General features: G+C 41.9%; 1 protein-coding gene across 1 annotated transcript in view; it reads right to left on the reverse strand.

The window, feature by feature from the left end:
- Positions 1 to 20858, reverse strand: part of CSRNP1 (cysteine and serine rich nuclear protein 1) — a 72303-nt gene extending 51445 nt beyond the window's left edge. Inside the window, exon 1 of the mRNA XM_089533663.1 lies at positions 20715 to 20858. The gene's annotated coding sequence lies outside the window, so the exon portion shown is untranslated. The remainder of the gene's footprint in view (positions 1 to 20714) is intronic.
- Positions 20859 to 21397: the final 539 nt, after the last annotated feature.

Here is a 21397-nt window from a genome sequence, read left to right on the forward strand (position 1 = left end):
TAAGTCAGAAAGGAAGGCACACAACAGCAACAAGGCATTTTATTGCCTGAGGCAGAACAATTACTAGTCCTCCTTCCTCCCATGACCAGCCATAGCAATATGTGTGGTATCCAAATCCAGTCAAGGTATTTGGATGGGTGGGGCAGAAAATGCCACAAACAACCACTCCCCATCCTTAGCATTTCAAACAAACACCAATGCAAAGTAGATAAGGAACAATTTACAGGCATGCCCCTGTTAACAAAGCCTAGGACCAAGAAAATCTTTTTTGCAAAGGCCTTTTATGCCTGTTTAGCTCACTACTTTTCCTCCTTGGCCTCTGTCTAGCTGGAAGCTTTTGTGGCAGCATTAGCATTGGTTGGTGAAGGAGGATGGGAGAATCGCAGTCTTTCAGTGTCCAGTTGTAGTGGTGTATCTGCAGCAAATAATGCAATGAAGCCTGAGCCGGGGAAGAATGGGGTTCTCCTTTAGCCAATCCTATTGTAATTACGTGTGCCTGCCTACAACAGGCAAGGGGAACAGCAGCTGCCTCCAGAGTCGCTTACTGAATCTGCAGGAAAGGCAAAACAGAAAAAAAGAGAGTTGAGAAGCTTCCCTCTCAGCCCCCAGTATATTAAAAAGGCCAAGATCTATACATTTGGCCTCCAAAATGGAAATCATAAGGAAAGTGGAGGCTGGTCAAGTTAAAAATCATGCCTGGATACATTTGGGAAGAAGCTTTCAAGTGGTCTCCGCAAAGTTCTAAATGTTTTTTGTTTACTTATGCAAGGCATACCTGATTTGGTTGTTTAATTTCTCAGGTACATAATGTTAGTTTTGGATAAAAGGTTTGGTGAAACCTGTCAAACTGGTCTTTTTTGTAGTGTAGGAACCTATCCCTATTCTTTCCATGTTCTTTCTGTCTCTGGTACCAGAATTTCTGTGAAAGAAGCAACGTCCAGAACACATTGACTTTGTCAACCAAGGTGTGACTGTATTGTCCTTTCATGACATCCAAAATCTGATGCTTAAGGACTCACTTGGCCTTAAAGTGTGAGCCAGTCTTATGCCAGGAGCCTTTTCATACTACACAGTTATACCACTATGATTCCACTTTAACTGCCAAGGCTTCATCCTAGGGAATCCTGGGATTTGCAGTTTAATCAAACACTAGAGCTTTCTGGCAAAAATGTCTAAATACTTCATGAAAGTACAAATCCTTGGATTCCATAGAATGGCTCCATTGTGTGGAATCATAGTACTCCAAGTGCACGGCAGCCCTGGCAACAAATATATCTGGAAAAAACCAATAATGAAATATAAGGACAAATACGCAGGATATCTGAATAAGAAGTGCACCTAAGGAGTTGGATTCTATATCAATATATGGATCTGTTCCCTCCAGCACTTCACAGACAAAAACTAAGAGATGTGTGCCCAAGGAACATCAGAGTGTGATCAAGATGGCAAATGTTAATAATGAGGAAAAACATGTAAGCTAGTAGAGGCTGCAGCAGTTTGCTTTTGCCTAAGCTTACTGGGAAGGACAGGATTCCTCCCCATCTTCTCCTCTTCCTCTCTGCTGAGTTAATGGAGTGCAAACTACATTTGCACTTTGAACTCATTTTGCAGCAACTGAAGTAAGCTGAGGACAAAGTTGGAAAGTGGGAGAGGGAGAAAAATAAGCATAAAGAAACTGGGACATTTTAAAAGCAGCTGAAAAATGGACTGATAGAAGATTAATCAGGACTATGTGCCCAACTGAGGTTGTTGAAGGGTATGGTATGTGCTGTTTTACATTGGTTTTTGTCCCACTTAGAGCATGTGCTTAAGAGTGGTAAATTCTAGGCTAGGAGCCAGGAGACTTAGGTTCAAATCTGCCTTCAACCACAAAGATTACTAAATCTGAAAGCTGATACACACTTGGAACTGGGAGCAAAGCCCTTCCCACCACTGAACCAGATAGCTTTTTACACTGTAGGTGATAAGGCGTCAGTCGTGCTCCTGCTTAGCTTAGCCTGCCTCGCAGGACCGTTGTGAGCATAAAAAAGGGGGAAAGGGTATATGCCTCCCACCAGATTGGGAATAAAAGGCAAGATAAAAATGTAACATATTTCCTTCTTTCAACCCTGGATGCCTGAACACTCAGCACAGACCTTGGAAAAGTGACTTCTGGATTCTGAGAGTCTTTTCCAAACTCTGCACCAGAGTATCTGCAGCCCTGGAACTATATTTATTCATTTCTGGAAACTCCAGGTTTACTTGGTAAAGCCTTTCCCTGTGGCCCTGATCCCTCCAGCGCTTCACAAACAAAAACCAAGAGATGTGTGCCCAAGAAACATCAGAGTGTGACCAAGATGGCAAATGTTATTAAGGAGGAAAAACACGTAAGCTAAGAGAGGCTGCAGCAGTTTGCTTTTGCCTAAGCATACCTGGAAGGGCAGGATTTGCTAACTGCAAATATGCATTTGAATGCTTCCCAAATTACATCTAAGGTATGCTAAGTGTTTCTACTTAGCAAGGCCTAGCAAAGCTGTGGCTAGCTAGAAGAGAGAAGGTTGTGGATGGGGTACCCCCCCCCCATAAATTCCCTAGGGAGCATTGCACTCCTAGCTGCAGCTTTCTCACTTATGGGTCTCTCCCTCTCTTTTTATCATAACCTCAGGCCAAAAGTGTGGTGGGAGAAATGAACCTTCGTCAACCTTCTGTTCATCATGTTCCTGTGATGTTTACTCAGATAAGAAGAGGCCCTCTTTATCTTCAGGCAGAAGATGGGTGGACCCACGGGCTGCAGAAACAACCAGCTTTCTTTCTCCCCCCCCCCCCAGCTGAAAGTGGTTTCATGATGAGCAGTCCCATTTCTCCAGCTACCTTTTTTCACAGCTGTGATTGTGGTCCCACGGTTGTGAGTTGTGATTCCAACAAGTTTTACAGCATAGGCAAAACCAGGACGTTTGTGTGTGTGGCCAAGCAACACACATGGAGTGTGGTCAAATTGGCATAATGAGAAAGATGTGACAAAATAGTAGATGCAGCTGCAATTTGCTTTTGCCCAAGAGTCTACTCAGAAGGGCAAGATTTTGACACCTCTCTTCTCCCCCTCTCCCCCAGTGAGTTAAATGAATACAAAGTACTTTTGCACTTTGACTTTAGTTTGCAGAAATTGAAGTAAGCTGAGGACAAAGACGATAGTGGAAGGAGGAGAGGGAAACCAGGACATTTTAAAAGCAGCTGGAGAAAATGAGATGACAGAATTAATTGGGACTGGCCATAGCAAATCAGAACAGTTGGAGGCTATGCAATGGGTGTAGATGTAGGGAGCGGGCAACATGGAGGATGCATGCCTTTCGAGGGTCATTCACACTATGAAATAATCCAGTGTGTAAACCAGGTTATTTCAGGGTCATTCACACTGGCACCGAGTGGGGGGCACCAAAAAACCCATTTTAAACTGGTGCAATTGGCACCGGATCCCTTAGCAGTTCTTTTTTTAAGAACTGCAACAATCCGCATCTCCAATAGTGTGAATGTGTTATCAAATTGATTTGAATCACATAGCCACCATTTAGGAAATGGAGGTGACTCCATTTTAATCTGGAACAGTGGTGAATGTTAACTTCAAATTGAATTTCAATGCCACAGAGAGATTCGCTGCCTTGAAATGTAGTGGGAATGGTGAATCGATTTACAGATGTGAATCTCTCTCTGCAAAAACATAAGTGTGACTGACCCCCCAAGAGAGCCAGTGTGGGGTAATGGTTTGAGCATTGGGCTATGACATTGGAGACAGGGATTCAAATCCCAGTTCAGCCATGTAAACCCACCTTGGGCAAGTGACAGGCTCTCAGCCTCAGAGGATGGCAATGGCAAACCCTCTCTGAAGAAACGTGCCAAGAAAACCCTGTGATCGGCTTGCCTCAGGGTTGCCATAAATTGGAAATGACTTGAAGGTACACAACATCAACAACAACAACAGCAAATAATGGAGGCTGAAAAGACTGCAGATACCAATGTTTGTCAAAGTTGGATATTATGCACGAAACGAAAAATGTTATTTGGCCATCTCAAATATCAGTAGTTGCTGGCTTCCCTGGAAAAAAAAAGAAGGGGGAAAGAGAGCGACTCTGACTACAATGGTGTTTCTTTCATCATGAAGTAGCAAGCGGTGGGAGGTTATGGGGCCGAGAGTCACTGAAATACGGCAGTTTTTCAGTCCTTGCCCCCCTGCCTTCCAGTGTCTCCAGTTCCAGCGTTGTAATTGATGTTACTGGCAAGAAGCCATTCCCGGCTAGCGGCTGCCGTCTTAGAAAGGATAAAAAACCCTCATTACTCTAAGCTTTCAAACGGTGGCCTAAGGTGTGCTGGGTTCTCTCCGTGGCATTGCCATGAGGTAATAGGAATTGCCAGACCTATTTGTCTGAAAGCGTTCCTTGTAAAAATAATCATAATAATGTGCTTCCTGCCTCTAGTAGGGCAACGCAGAAGAATGACGGCGAAGGGAGACTGTGTAGTGTTTGGTGGTACTATTATTTTTAAACCTAGAATTAAAATTAAGGACAACATAGGGCTCTTTATCAGAAGAGGTGTGAATGAGCTTTGTCCATTCTGTTGTGCTGTCAAGACAGTTTAAACAAAATATTGAAAGCGATGGTGGGGTAGCGGTGGGTGGATGGCAGGCATGAAGCAGAGCCTGGGGAAGTTACTTTTTTGGAACTACAGGTCTCCAGAATCATCACTATCATCATGTCTGCTTTTCCAAACTCTGAGGTTCAGTATATAGCGTGTGTCCAGATGAATATAGCAAAACTGATTTTAATTGGGAAATGACATTGAATAAGGAAGTTTTCATTAATGAAGGGACTCTTGACTTATATTCATTGGAGTTTTTTTTTTTTTTTTGGAAATGTCGTGAGCCATGCTCAGCCAAGAGTAGATTTCCTACATCTCAGGGCCCAGACCCTCCTCTCTGGTTTTATTTCACGAATGCACCCAATCCCATGTGATGCTCACTCATAAAGTAAAGCCTTTGCAGCCCAATGCCATTTACTCCAATGTAAGTACATTTCCTTTAACTGTACCGATTTGGCAGTGACCATCCCGATCATCCCAGAATATGAATGGAGTGGGTTCGGATTTTCACTCCCCTGAAATAGAGTAGGTTCAAAAGCCACAAGGTGACCCTGGGCAAGTCACACTCTCTCAACCTCAGAGGATGGCAATGGCAAAACTTGTCAGGAAAACCCTGTGATAGGGTTGCCTTAGAGTTGCCAGAAGTCAGAAATGACTTGAAGGCAAACAAGAACACATAAAGGTGCATACAGGAGCGCACCTCTAGAGTCCTAGGCATACGGGCAAGTTACTTTATGGGGAAAAATTAAGAAGATTTATGCAACTTGACTGGAAATATGCTAATTAGATGTCAAATAAATAAATAAATACAGTCCTTGCCCGTGACAGGTATCAGGTAGAAGGCCTTGTTTACACAACAGCTTATCACTAGATAAGGACAGCTTGGCTTCCATGACTTAGAATTGTTTTACAGGGGAAAAAACACACAAGGGTATCCCAAGGTTGCAGAGCTGATCTCAAGGGTTATTTGCTGCCTTAAGTCCATATATTGGGAGAAAGGTGGGATATAAGAAAATAAAATAATAATAACATAATTATTAGTTGGAAGTTGGGGGACAATGTAAAGCTTGCTAATGGGAAAAGGAATATACTTCTTCCATTCTCAGTAACTCCCTTCTTTTCACATCAAGGACAGGAATATATGAATCCTGTTGTTGTTATTGTTGTGTATCTTCAAGTAATCTCCAACATACACCAACCCTAAAGTGACCCGATAGCAAGATCTTTGTGGCAACATTTGTTCAGACCTGGGTCGCCACCACTGCTGTCCTCTAAGGCTGAGAGAGTGTGGCTTGCCCATGGTCACCCAGTGGGTTTCCATGGCTGAGTGGGGGATCAAATCCTGGTCTCCCTTAGTTCTAGTTCAATACTGCACTGTTTCTCTAATGCAAGAATCTGCCATATACCAAATCAGTTCATTGGCTTAGCTCTAGTCTAGTCCATTAATATCAACACTGTATTCTCCAATATTTTAGTGATCTAAAACAGGGCCAAAATACATCAGCAGGAGGTCAAGATTGCAAAAGTTATTAATGAGAAAGAACATACAAGCCAGGCAAGGCTGCAGCAGTTTGCTTTTGCCTGAGCTTACTGGGAAGAGCACTGAGTTAATTCTATGCAAAATATAACTTTTGGTGGGTTTTTCAGGCTGTGTGGCCATGTTCTGGAAGAATTTACTCCTTCATCTGTGGCTGCAGAGAATGAATGAAATACTTTTGCACTTTGAACTCAATTTGCAACAACTGAGTAGGAAAGTGGGAGGAGGAAAGAAAAGCTGGGACATTTTAAAAACAGCTAAAAATTGACTGGACTGTCCCTGCTAAATTGGGACGGTTGAAAGACATGCAATATCGCTTGGCATCATTTCCCTTCAGGTGTTCAGGAAGGAGGTTTCCCCAACATAACTTGGGTTGAACCCAGCACCTTTTGGGTACAAAGCATGGATCCTATTGCTGAGCTATAGGCAATAGTTTTAAAGCACACCCTTGCATTCGCATTACGTATTCTTGTCCAGGTATCGTCATCCTTTTATCCTGCAATTGTCTGCCCTGCACTCCTTTAAAAACAAAGGCTGCCTGTGTCCCTGCAGTTAAAGACGTGTTAGAAAAGAATAATAAATGCCCTATCTTATCAATAGTTTAAAAAATGAACCTTATCTGTATGAGATAGCAGGCTCTGCCTACACTTTTACATCCCCTTGCCTGTGAGTATACACTCTATAACTTTCCTGCGATGGCAGGGATGATTATGATTAATCCATTGCCATCCCACTTTTTCGTGTGCTTTTCAAATGTCCTGGTTTCTCTCTCCTCCTCCTCCCATTTCCCCCTTTTGTCCTCTACTTACTTCCATGGCTGTAAACTGAGTTCAAAATGCAAAAGTCGTTTGCACTATATTAACTCAGCAAGGGAGAAAGGAGCGGATTTTTGCCCTTCCCAGTTGGTTCAGGCAAAAGGAAACTGCTGCATCTTCTCCTAACTTGTGTATTTCCCCTTATTAATAACTTTTGCCATCCTGATCATGTTGCTTGGCCACATGCACCTCAGTTTTTATCTGTGAAATGCTGGAGGGTATGAGGTTTATATATGACAGTGCAATCCTACGTCAGACTCAGCTCAGATGAAGTCTTTTTGACTTCAATGAGGTTCATTCCCAGGTAAGTAAGTATGAGGTTGCAGCCTGAATGGCTGAATTAAACAGCAGTAAACTGTAAGAATGCGTATTGTGGGGAATAACTTGCATTTGCTTTTCACATGATTTGTTTTATGGTATGGTTATGATGTATTTAACTGTTTTTTTAAAGCTGCTTTGAATATCAAGCAGTGGGAAAGTGAGGTATGAATTTAAATGTCACTGAATAAATCAGCCTCCTCCAATTTGGAACACCTGCCATGTCTGTTGGACCACAACAGCACAGCCACTGGCTGGGGATGATGGGAGCTGTAGTTCAACATCTTAAGATCACCTGTTGGGAAAGGATGGAATAAATTCTTGCACAGATAGCACTATTGTGAACTGTTTAGGCTTGGGGGACCCACTGTCTTTTAACCTTAACATATATTATAGGGTTGTTCTGACCCCATGTGCGGTACCCATTGCCCTGTATGATCTGAGAAGAGGTGTGGGTACAAAGATGGCACGCTTTGATCCTATACATATTTACCTGAGATAGAATCCTACCCAAAAGACACCAGATCCTGTTTGATCTTGAAAGCTAAGCAGGGCCAGCCCTGATTAGTACTTGGACGGGAGACCGCCCATGAATACCAGGTGCTGTAGATTATATTTCAGGGGAAGGAGCTGACAAGACAGCCTCAGAGTATTCCTTGCCCAATAAAAAACTATGAAATTCATGGAATCATCATAGGTCAGCTGGTACGTTGTAGCCACATATACAGTACATATTTCCTTTGAGTAAACATTATAGAATTGCTCTGCAGTTAAATTGCCCTTACAGTGAATTATCAAACTAGTTGTGTCTTGGTTCGTTGTGAAGTTCAGCAGTGAAAGAAAGCAAGTACGGTTAGTCACAGTGTACCAACACAGATTTTAAGAGCAGCGCAGAGCTACTATTTCCAACTAGACTACTACAGTGCACTCTGCATGGGGCAGCCCTAGAAGATGGAATAGAAATTAATGCAACACACAGCAGATAGATAGCTGGCTGTAACACTGAGCAGAAATAATTTAGGATACAAATAACCAAAGGAAATGCTGTAATTTAATTAGATATACTATTGTTACAGCAGCTAGGGTGGTATATGCAAGATATTGGAAAAGTGAGAGATTGCCAAATTTGATGGAATGGGTGCAAAAACTTCACGGAGATATCAGAAATGGACAAATTAACTAACTTAATTCAAAACAATTCATTGAAGGGCTACTTGGAAACCGGGTCCATTTATGGAATATATAAAATGTTAAAGAGGAAACACAATGCTATTAGGATTTCACTTCTGAGCATTAAGGACGTAGTTAGAATTAATACAAAGAGAAATATTAGATAATAGATTTTTTGGATTATTTAGACTTAATGTATTTGTAGTTTATGTTAGGAGTGTATTTGATAAGGAATATAATAGAGACAATTGGAGGGAAAGTCTTTTTTTATAGGGGGCTGAAAATAAAGGGGGGGTGTTAATTTATCAGTAGTTATTGTTGGAATGAAGTGCATTTTTGGTGTCATTATTTTTGTCATATACGTTGTCGTTTTTGTACTTGTTTTTTGTGTGTGGTGTTTGCTATAGTTGTATTTTAATGTTTTGAAAATGAATAAAATATTTTCACATTGAAAAAGAAATGATTTAGGATCCAAATGTTTCATTTGAAGAATAGCAATTTTTTTAGATGAGCAAAAATCCTAGGAAAGCGCACAAAACAAAAGCATGCATACTTACGCATATACACCAAAGAATGTGTATATTAGCAGGGTGTATTACAAAAGCTACTTCAGTTCAGATTGGAACAGAAACTAGTCTGACAAGTTCGGTAGGGCTTATTCCCAGGTCAATAGATAAAAGACTGGAATCTTAACTATATCTCTTTTCAACATTTTACATTGTATATTTAGTTTACCTGGGTATTTCTGTCCCTGATATCACTCCATAAGTCGCCATAAGTCAGAAACAACTTGAAGGTGCACAACAACAACAGAAGGGAAAAAAGACACTTGCTTTCTTGCAGCCTGGATAAGTCGACATATTGTTGTATGTACAGCGCTCTGCAAATCTACAGCGTTATATAGATAAAGCATAATAATAATAATAATAATAATAATAATAGCTTAACTGTAAACGGGAGCTTAATTGATTGCCTTAAAAAAGGTCATGGGAAGAAAGAGAAGGAAGGCACTTTTAAATTGTACTAAAATTATTATGTCTTCAGCTTGATCTATTTTGATTATGATCTTACTCAGGGACAGTGCAAAACAAAGACATGCTTTGTTTGCTGGGTGCTCTTCTGCAAAAAGAGAAAAAGGAAAAAAGGTACACATGTATGAGGCTGAACTAAATTATAGCTTAGCACACCTTGGCAGGTTCTGTCGGCTGACTCCTGAAAAGAGCAGCATGACCGCAGATGGGAAGGGTGGACCGGAGCAAGTGTGGTTACATGGATAGATGGGCGGTGGTTGGAATGCAGGGACTGTATGATTCTCAGGCTGCATCTGCATGGCAGAAAGAATGCAGTCTGGCACTGCCATGGTTTCAATGCTATGCAATCCTGGGGTTTGTAGTTTGGTGACAGTAATGGTTTGAGTGTTTGGACTACAGCTCTGGAGACCAGGGTTTGATTCCCAGCTCGGCCATGAGACCCACTAGGTGTCCTTAGGCAAGTCACACGGTCTCAGCTTCAGAGGCAAGGGCAAACCTTGCCAAGAAAACCCCATCATAGGTTCGCTTTAGGTTTGCCATAAGCCAGAAACAACTTGAAGGCTGAATACCACAACAGACGACAAATCCCAGGATTCCATAGGATTGGGCCATGGCAGTTAAAGCAATTGTATTATTTCTGCAGTGCAGATGCTGCCTGAGAATCAAACAGTTCTTTTGCAATGGCAAACCTCCTCTGAACAAATCTTTCCAAGAAAAAACTATGATAGATTTGCTCTAGGGTCCCCATAAGCTGGAAACAACTTGAAGGCACACAACAATAACAACAAACCCCTGTTATAAGGCAAAGTAGTTGAGGAGTGGCTATGTCTGGTTTTGAGCGTGTGATTAAGATCCATTAACCTCCCAACACCTGATCATGATGAAAAGGGCTAAGACTGGTTTGTTAGTATGTATCAGCGTAGCTACATTCATATGTGTGTGTATATATATATATATATATATATATATATATAAAAACTCTTTTTGGCTCTCAGGAAGAGGGCCTGAACGTCAGAATCTACCACTGCATTACTGCATTGCTTGCAAGAGATGTTCTTCTTAGCCCTGATGAATATACCACTTAATTTTCCAGTTCAAACTTCCTCGGGAGTCTGTGATACGCCATGACATCGTCATCTGCCTTAGAAATGACTAAGAAGCTAGCTCTGGGTTGGTCAAGCTGCGTTACGAAATAACAGCCTTATATATACAAAAGTTTATGGAAACAGAAGATCCGGCAAACCTTCTGACCTGAGCAAAGGCGTCTTCTCCCCACTCCTTCCCGTGTCGCTTGACATGAGAAGGAGCAACCCCATTTCTTGCAAAAACACACCAGTGAGCTGCAAAGTTTTCTGCCGAATTTCTCCGGAAGCAGTAAAGCAGCTCCTGAAGCCCTGATTCAGAGTGACAGGAAGCTGGGGATCTTGAAAGGAAGGGGAGATGAAGAAATAAGGGGAGGGAAGAAAGGAAAATTGGGGTTTTAAAAGTGAGAACAGAATTAGAGAGAGTGCAATGCCCAGCAAAGCCGGGATGATGTGTGTAAAAGAGATGCACATGCTAAAGTTTGCATCAGGAAGCGTACAAGCCTTGTCAAGGAAATGGCTCATTGCTATATACACTTTTCATGTAACCCACTGACCAAGGCTGCATCTGCACTGCAGAAATAGCCCAGTTTGACACCACATTAACTGCCATGACGCCATGCTATGGAATCCTGGGATTTGTAGTTTGCTGTGGCACCAGAGCTCTCTGACCAAGGAGGCTACACATCTCACAAACATCAAGAATTCCATAGCTTTTGAGCCATGGCAGTTAAAGCGGGGTCAAACTGCATAATTTCTGCAATGCAGATGCAGCCCAAGAAGAAGAAAAGGGAAGAGATTTAGCATAGTCCTATGCATGGCATAGTGGTTTGAGTGTCGGACCGCCACCCTGGAGACCCAGCATTCAATACCCAGCTCAGCCATAAAAGCCATTGGTGACCTTGGACAAGTCACATGCTCTCAGCCTTTGGGGAAGGAAATGGCACACCTCCTCTAAAGAAATCTTCCCAAGGAGAACCCAGGAAAGGTTCTCCTTAGGGTTGCCATAAATCAGAAAAGGGGCTCTGGGCGAGGAAGACACTTCACTTGGAATTGCTGAGTAAGAATACAGATCTGAGTAAGAATACAGTGGTAGGATGACTCAGCAAACAGAAAAAGAAGGTTGGAGAGAATGAATAATTTGCAGCTGTTTCAAAATGGAGCCAGTTCTTCTGCTGAGATGGGCATGAATGATAATTTGGATATTTATTCTAGATACGGCATACTGGCAGAGTGAGTCAGCGGAGGAGCAATGTTGACCCTCGAAGGGCACAATTTGAAATTTAAAGACTATTTTGGACCATTCTTGCCCCTGGATCCTTCTTCAGACCCCCAACAATCTCTTTTTTTTAAAAAAAGGAAAAGATCTAGAGAAACAAAGTATATGCATTTCATTTTTAATTTTTTTATTATAATTTTTATTCAACCTACTAGATCACACTTCTTAAGTGCATGCCTTAAATCAGTGGTTCCCAAGCTCCAGCCTTCCAGGGTTTTTTGGACTTCAACTCCTAAAGTCCCAGACCATTAGCTAAGAGGGCTGAGGCTTCTGGGAGCTGAAGTCCAAAACACCTGAAGGACCAGAGTTTGGGAACCACTGCCTTAAATTTTTCCGTTACATCTTTAAAAAAACAACAAAACAAATCAACAAGAAATATCAAGCAAAGAAAATACAGTATAATCTGCTATCACTACATTAATTTATTTGCTTGTTTCAATCATTATCAACATTTGCATTCACTTTTAACAAAGAACACATTCAATGTATGTAGCGAAATTACTTCCTTCTTGGTTTTGTTGTAGTTTTCCGTATCACCTAAAGATTCTTCATGATAGAATTTTATAAGTCTATTAATTGTATATTCTACCTATAAATAACCATTTTTCAATATGCCAATTCATTTCTTTGACCATTTCTATTTATACCTATTTGAATAAGTCTAACATGTTCGTGCTAAGCGATCCTAAATTATACATTTTATTATAGAGTGACCAACAGCTATACAGATCATATGATATGGTTTTTAATGTCGCAGTCATTGAGAAATTCGCCCATAACACTTATGTGTTACCAAAGCCTCCATCCAAGTCATTTTTGGCGTCTCGGAAGGAAGTGCAAAACCCAAGCGATGACAAGTTCACATTTCCTGTTGCCAATTCTATACGTCTTTACTCACTCGGAAGAACCTGCTTCTGTTCAGAATGGCTTCGGTCAGTAATACATATTTAGGATTGCAGCCTTGATTTTCTTGTTTGCTAACACGCCAGGATCAAAATTTGCTGCAGCAGATCTTGCAAACTCTTAGGGCCAAATGATATTTGAGGTGAAATTGCAACGATGCATTTAATGCAGATTGCCTGAAGACAGGGCTGGGAGGTATTGAGGTATTGAGAAATAAAAGGATTAGAGCAGGTATGGAAAGAGTAATCCTTTTCTCCCCTACAGTGCATGGCTCTGAGGAAATCTCTCCTCCAAAGCTGGTGTTTGTATAATGAGGCATTTTATCTCAGTGCAAATAGCAGTTTCAGTAGAAGGGATTTTCCTCGGAAAAGGGGAAAAGAGGGTTAAATTTCCCTCTTATCCATCCCTGATCTCCACTAATGCTGTTTGGATTCTTTGGGGGGATGAATCTTGCCATTTGTTGTTGTTGTTGTTGTTGTTGTGTGCCTTCAAATCCTGTCCGACATGTGGTGGCCCTATTTTTTGCAAGATCTCTTTAGAGGCGGTTTGCCATTGCCTTCCCTTGAGGCTGTGAGTGTGTGACTTGCTCAAGTGATAGCAATGGGCCCGGTTCTATCATTTGGCAAGGTGAGACTGAATGACTTCATGTAGCAGATGCAATGTATAGTGTGATCAATTATTTGTTATTTCATTTTTTCTCAGCCAGTGTGGCACTGTCATTTGAGTGTTGGATTAGGAATTCCCTGCTTGGCCATGAACCCCACTGGGTGACCTTGGGCAAGTCACACACTCTCAACCTCAGGGGAAGGCAATGATTTCTAAAGAAATCTAATCTCCAACCTATGGCGACCCTCTCCTAGAGGTTTCTTGCTATGATTTATTGAGAAGAGGTTCATCATTGCCTTCCTCTAAGGCTGAGATAGTGTGACTTTCCCAAGATAAACCAGTGGGTTTCTATGGCTGGCCAGACCTTGGTCTCCTCCTCACCACCACACACACATGTGGTCAGCACTGGCTCAGTCCATCCTATGACTTCAGGATCCCATCACCTTTTTCTGCTACAGCTTCCATGGCTGAGTGAGGATTTAAACCCTGGTCCCCTGGAGTGCTAGGGTGCATCTACACTGTAGAAATAATGTAGTTCAAACCATTTTAACTGCCATGACTCCATCCTATGGAAACCTGGGATTTGTAGTTTTGTGAAGCACCTGCACTCTTTAGCAGCGAAACCTAAAGACCTAAAGACACATCCCAATATTCCATAGGATGATGCTACTGCACTTAATGTTGCTTTCAGTCTCATTTTGGGAGAAAGGTGGGTTATAAATCCCTGAAAAAAAGAAATGTGGTGCCGAACTACATTATTTCTCCACATCTTTAGACTCAAAATTCAGACGACTAACTATCCTGGCTCTCTTTGTATGTTTATTCACAGATTACAGTGGCAGCACAAATCATCCCAAATGGAAGCCCAGCAACACAAATGGGCATATAATTTGGGGTGGGTCATGGCTCCCATGTCAATAGGGCTGTGAATCCGCTCCAGGACTTGGAAGGAACTACCCAGGTCCTTGAATCCCATCTGTCTAAACAGGTGTGAGACTCTTTGGGGAACTCCTTTAAATTTTAGATTAAATCCTGGAATGGATTCATTGCCCCACTGGTGTGGGAGCCACCAACTACTATGGAAATTGTGCATCTCCAACAAGTGCCTTTAGATGTACACACACACACACACACACACACACGTCAAGTATAGAGCAAATGCTAAGAATTTGTAGATGTGAAGATTCCAGGATGTGAGGAAATTGCCCTTGGAGAACAGAAACAGTTCATAACATTCAAACCGTATATAATTCACTAGTCTTCTTATTCATAATATATTAAATGTGAATTAAAAAAAAACATTCAGTGTTGTTGTGGCTTGTTTTGTTTTGTTTTTTTCTTTCCCCACTAGAAGCCTGGCAATGCTCTGCCTTAGAGTCACTTGCACCTATTTTATAGTTTTATCGTCTCTCCCAGTCAAAAACTGAACACGCTCTTTCCGCTTCTCTCAAACCTACGGATAGACTGGCAGCTTTTGCCCGCTTACTAAACTGGCAGATGCTGTGTTGTTGCACGTCATTCAATGACGGAAGATTACCGAGGAACGAAATAACACCAGGGTATTGCAAAGTTTCCATGTTTACAGATGGCCTGATCTGGGGGGCACAACAGAAGGTGGTATGAGAGCCCTGCCCGCTCTTGTATTTGATGAGACTGCTGTTCACTTTGCCCAGAGGCATCGCCAAGCGCTGGCACGCCACCTGCAGAGGAAAACTCCTCAAGAGGCTTGGAAACAGTTGTGTACTGCCCTAGTCTCTTGGTCTAGTCTAACTGGTTTTGCAGGATCAGACAAATTCAAGGCTAATCAATACTTACTTTCCACATGTTAACTTCCAGAACTTGGAAAATTAACTCGCTTTTCTTGAGATCAATCCTTAGAATCCCCCAAACAGTATAGCCTCCAGTGGATTCTGAATGTTATAATTTTAAAGAAGGCTTTCCCTAACTCTGCCTCCATGCTGAAAAGAAGTCAAGAGCTTCAGCTGCACTTCAGAAATAATCCAGTTTGACTCCACTTTCTTTAACTGCTGGGGCTCAATGCTATGGAAATTTTGGGATATCTATTTTTGTGCAACATTTCACCTTCTCGATCAGAGAGCTCTGGTGCTACAATGAACTACAATTCCTAGTCAAAAATCTACCCAACAGGAAATGCATTTGAGGAAGTAGCAAATGCATTTGCATCAAATGCATCTGAGAAAATATACTTAAGTCTATGAGAGCTCATGCTGCCAACTTCTTTCTTTCAGTTAGTCTCAAAGGTGCCACAAGATTTCTCTACATAAGAAAGCCCCATGATGAGTTCACTTTAGGGTCACCATATGTCAGAAAATGACTTAAAGGCACACAAAACAACAACATTTGATACCTGAATTGGTCACCTCACCTGGCTTCCTGATAGGTTTGACCCTGGGGCAAATAATTAAGGTAACATATAGGATCATAATGGCTTTATTTCATTCCATTGTCATTTAGGAGAGCTTGGAAATCATCATTTTGGGGGCTACAACCAGATTAGCCAGTAAGGGTTCTGAGAGTTCTCCAAAAAGTAAAATTGGCAAGCTCTGTTTACACACAGGCTAAGGAGGAGCAGGGGAATATTTCCAGGTAATACACAGAAAATTATTAATCTCAACAATGGCATGGCACTGGATATGCCAACGTTACTGAGGGTTAGGCTGGTTTTGGTCGGGCCAGTGACCACTCTCTGGGAGACCTCCTGGGAATACTTTTTGTCTCATACTCTCCAACATTTCACAGATAAAAACTGGGACATGTGTAACCAGATTACATCAGACTGAGGTCAAGACAGCAGAAGTTATTAATGAGGAAGAATGACAAACTTAAGCTAGGCGGTGCTGCAGCAGTTTGCTTTTGCCTGAGCCTACTGGGAAGAGCAAGTACCTGCACCCTCTTCTCTCTCTGCTGAGTGAGCTGAGTGCAAACTAATTTTGCACTTCAAACTCAATTTGCAGCAATGGAAGTAAGCAGAGGACAAAAGGGGGACAGTGGGAAGTGAAAAGACAAACTAGGACATTTTAAAATCAGCTGAAAAAGTGGGCAACAGAGGATTAACTGGGACTGTCCCTGCAAAATTGGGACAGCTGGAGGTTATGTTATCCTGCCTTTTGCTCCATGGGGGAAAGGTAGGTTTTTCCTGTCATAAGAATCATAACCCTGCTAGAAACCACTTCCACCAATTTTCCACTTAAAGTCTTTTGCCTCATACAGCAGGAGGAGGAAAAGCTGATTTCCTTTGTTGTGCAGGCCATTAAACTAGGCTTCTCGCATCCGTAGCATTCGCCACAACTTTTTATGGGATTTAACTGTCAGCAAGAGGTTATGAATCCCAGATGTTCAAATATGGATATTACTCATAACCAGAGGAGGCTTACAATGTGGCACTTGCAATATATAATACACAAGTGGAAAGCAGAAAGGTTTTCTTTTTGCTCTTTTCTTTTCTTTTCTTTTCTTTTCTTTTCTTTTCTTTTCTGGAGAACTGACATTCATTCCAACCAGTAATGCACATGTATGTACACGTGTGGAGTTTTTTGTTTTTTTTACTTACATAGAAAAATTTCTGTAAGGCAAGAATGGGAACTATGTGGTTCACCTGATGTTGAACTGCAACCTCCAGCATTCCTCATTATTGGCTATCCTGCCTAGGACTGCTGGGAGTTGCAATCTAACAGCATCTGGCAGGCTGTTCAGTTTCCACCCCAACTTGATTAAGATGTCATCCTAGAATTCTAAGAGGTCCTAGACCAGTGGTTCTTCGCCGTTGGGCTTTCAGGGGTTTTGTATTTGACCTTCCAAAAGCTCCAGCCAACTTGGCCAATGATCAGGTATTCTAGGAGCTGAAGTCCCAAACACCTGAAGGAAAAAAGGTAGAGAACTGGTGCCCTAGACATTTTGGAATGAAAGCCAGCATGGTGTAATGGTTTGAGTGAGTGACTCAGGAGACCAGGATTTGAATCCTGGCTCAGCCGGCAAGTCACACTCTCTCAGCCTCAGCCTACTAAAACAATTGTTGTATCACTAGCTGCATCTGTGTCTTGTTTGCTTTAATTTACAGGAATTTAAGCTTTCATTGTTGCAAACTGACTAAATTCCAATCCCCTTTTCATCACTATTTCAGTCCAATTTCTCTTATACCCTGTTAGTTTGGGATTCTAGGCACAAGTATTTAAGGTACCACAGACTTCTTTGTTTCTGATTCATGTGATGGTGATGAAATGTGTTGTGCTACCATTTTACTACAGTACATTTGCTATTATCAATTAATATAAGTTTGCCATTTATGATGGAGTCTGAGTCAAGCAGTAGAAAAATGGAGGAGATAAGGGTTGAAGATTTGGCATACCAACTCCACACCCCTGCTTGAATGTTAAGTCCTTTTTGGACTTCCCTAGAATCCCCCAGACAACTTGGGTGACTAGGAGATGCTGGTAGCTGTAGTCCTAAGGTGTAATCTTTTTGTGCTCTGGATCTGAGACAACAGACTGGTTCGAAGAACTAGGTTTCTCAGCCAAAACCATGGACTCTTTCATCTGTTAGGGCAGATAGGTATGGCACACATCAGGTGATGACCATAGACCATCGTGGCTGGCATGATCAAGCAAAACTTTGCCTTGCCTCTTTTGGTACTTTCCTGTTGCAGCAAGAAGTGTGTATCCCATGCCCAGCTTGCATGACAACTACCCTGGGAATCAGGGCAGGAATTCATTTTATTACACGCAAGCATGAATCTTGTTGATCAGCCCATTGGAATAACTGAAAACAACACATAATGCAAATCTAATTGCTTCAGAGGTTTGTCTCTAAGTGGGAGTAGCAGTACAGTCCCCATGCCCTAACATTATTTTGACATTTTAAAAAGTGAAATTAATCAGCTAATAATGAATATCTCCTGTTTCCCCCCAGAGATCTCAGGGAAGTATACCTGCTTCTCTGTCATCTTTGCTCCATTTATGGTGGAGTCTCCCTCCTTAGAGGTCTTTAAACAGGGGCTGGATGGCCATCTGTCAGGGATGCTTTGATTGAGAGTTCCTGCATGGCAGAGGGTTGGACTGGATGGCCCTTGTGGCCTCTTCCAACTCTATGACTCTATGATTTTATCTTCACAATGATTCCACAAGGTGGTTAGGCTGAATGATAGAGACTAGCCAAATGCTTTCTTCCAACAGCTAATTCTGCATTGCTAATGCATGAAAATTGTAGGTGCAGAGTAGCATCACTGAATATTACATGGATGTTTAAAAAAAGTAGAGCTTAGGGTAGTTCCTTGGGACTTTATTGTTATAGTTTTACTGCTGTCAAGTTGACAGCTCCCAGTATCCCTCAGCTAACATAGGTGATTGAAACTATAGTTCCCAACAACATGCATTTCCAGCTTCTGCTCAAGTCCTCGAAGAAAAGCCATAAAATGCAACTTGAACAGTATCTATGCAGCCCTACATACCTATCTGTTACAAGGTCTTCCTGATAACACTACAGACGTCTGCAGGTCATGAGATCCTGACCTTGGTATGTGTGCATGTGTATGTGTGTCTTTTAAATACCCTCCCTTCCTTTTGTGAATTAACTCCTGAACTATTGACTTTCGCTCTGGGCTGAGTTCAGCCACATCTTGTACGCAGGCCATATCTCTCAAGGATGAGTAAATGCTTTTGCAGTCATAAAACTGACCTGTTGTAAAATGAGCAAAACAACTCCAGTGACTTAGAGGGGGAAAAATACAGAGGAAGAAAGAGAGAGGTACACTGTCTAAACAGGGCAGATTTTGGAAACATTAATCTCTCTCTTGCTCACGCTCTTTCTCTCTTTTGGACTGTAACTCCCAGAATTCTTGGCCATGCTGGTTGATGAGTTCTGGAGAATTACACACAGATGGTAAAAAAGCAAATGTTTCCAAGCTCTGGAATAGGATTGATGATTAAATATTTCAAGCTCTGGAATAAGATAGATGATTGAAGTTGTTGTTGTTATGTGCCATCATGTCATTTCCAACTTATCTCAGCCCTGAGGCTATCATGGCATTTTCTGACAAGTTTCTTCAGAGGAGCTTTACCATTGCCATCCTCGGAGGCTGAGAGATTGTGACTTTGCCCAAGGCCACCCAGTGAGTTTCTGTGGCCAAGCGGGGGTTCAAAACCTGGACTCCAGAGTCACTGTCCAACAAAGTCAAAATCATCAAAATATGGTTGTGAAAGCTGGATAGTGAAGAAAGCTGATAAGAGGAGCATCAAATTCCATAAGTCATAGCCAATAGGACAATGCTCTGGAACGACGGGAGTTATAGTCCAAAGTATTTGGAGTTTGTTGAGTTACCTACACCTTCAATCCTTTTCTAAAGCTATCAGGATATAGGCCCAGTTTATGGGGAGCAGGGAGAGTAAGAAAGGACATGCCTATTATTTGCTGCTGAACAGTTTGTATTAAGAGGTGTTGTTGTCATGCATCTTCAAGTCATTTCTGACTTATGTTGACCCTATGGCAAGCCTATCATGGGGCTTTCTTGGCAAGGTTCTTCAGAGGGGCTTTTGCCACTGCCATCCTCTGAGCCTGAGAGAGTGTGACTGGCTCAGGGACACCCAATGGGTTTATATAACTTAGTCAGGATTTGAATCCTGGTCTGCAGAGTCAAACCACTATTCTACACTGGGTGTCTCTGTGACATAATAAGGGGCAAAGCTCTTCCATTTACACTGAAATCAACAGAAAGCAGGTTTAGACAGGATTTGAATCCTGGTCCCAAGTCATAATTCAATGCTCAAACATTATGCCTGTTTATGAAAGTTGTATTTATCAGTCTTGGCCATAGTTTTCTTTTGTAAAGCTATCAAAACTAGTGGCCACCCCCAAATTTTGCTGCAGGGAATACTGTAAGAGAATTGTGTCCCTGGAGTATAAATGACCCCTTAGAGGAGTCTCTTTCAACTCTAAGATCTGTAGAAGAAGACTTATCAGGTTGCCTGAGGCAAAGCTTTCTAAGGCCAGACAAAAGACTGCTGATTGCCCATATTATGAAGATGATCTCAGAAGGTAAGTGGTGGCCATAGATGATTCAATCTCATTCTGTCCCACTGGGGGAAGGTGAGTCACATATGTTTGTAAGTAGGAAAATAAACCATTTTCTTGTCTCTAAAACCAGCTTGGCAGTACTTTGAGTCTGGGACTAGGACTCTGGAGATCAGGGTTCGATTCCCAGCTCAGGGACATGAAAACTCAGTGGGTGACCTTGGGCAAGTCACAGACTCTCAGCCTCAGGGGAAGGCAATGGCAAACCCCCTCTGAGGACAAGTAAACAATATGTGCAAAACATAACACAACAATAAAGCAAAATGAAACAGTTCAACTCACAACTTTGAATTATGTTGTGGATCTCCTTCTTGGGTTCTGTTCAATGTAAGCGGTCATTCTAAAGTCCAGTGCTGTCTTTGTGTAAATCTAGTCCAGAATGTTTGACCATGTTCTTTTGGATGCAGATGTGTTTTGAGTTTCTTTCTGATGAACAGCATGGGAAAGTGTTTGGGAGGATTATATGCCATTATACAGCTCAATTTGTCATTGCTGAAAGAAGCAACAATTGCTACTTGGAAGGAGACAAGATAAGATTAGAAAAAAAGCAGTACAAATGGTGTCTACAAGGAGAGAGAAGAAATGAGTCCAGACAAGTATCAACTTCCCTATATGAAGGTTCAGAGGGAAAAACACTGTCCCAAATACTCTAAGCACAAGAAGATCTCTCTACATACTGATTCTACAGACAAACATGGCTATATCTTTGAATTCTAAGCAAAAAGAGTTTGATTACAGAATGAAAAGGTTGCACCAGTGCCTTTTTGAAAGCAGGCATTCTGCATTTTTCTTTAAATTTACCTGTAGATAATTGGATGCGGAGAGCCAGCATGATGCAGTGGTTTGAATGTTGGACTATGCCTCTGAAGATCAGGGTTCGATTCCCCGTTTGGCCATGAAACCCGCTAGGTGACCATGGGCATATTACATGCTCTCAGCCTCAAGGGAAGGCAATGACAAACCAC

Source organism: Sceloporus occidentalis, unplaced genomic scaffold (genome assembly GCF_023333645.1).
Source record: "Sceloporus occidentalis isolate IW3139 unplaced genomic scaffold, rSceOcc1.0.p SCAF_7, whole genome shotgun sequence".
Lineage (NCBI taxonomy): Eukaryota > Metazoa > Chordata > Lepidosauria > Squamata > Phrynosomatidae > Sceloporus > Sceloporus occidentalis.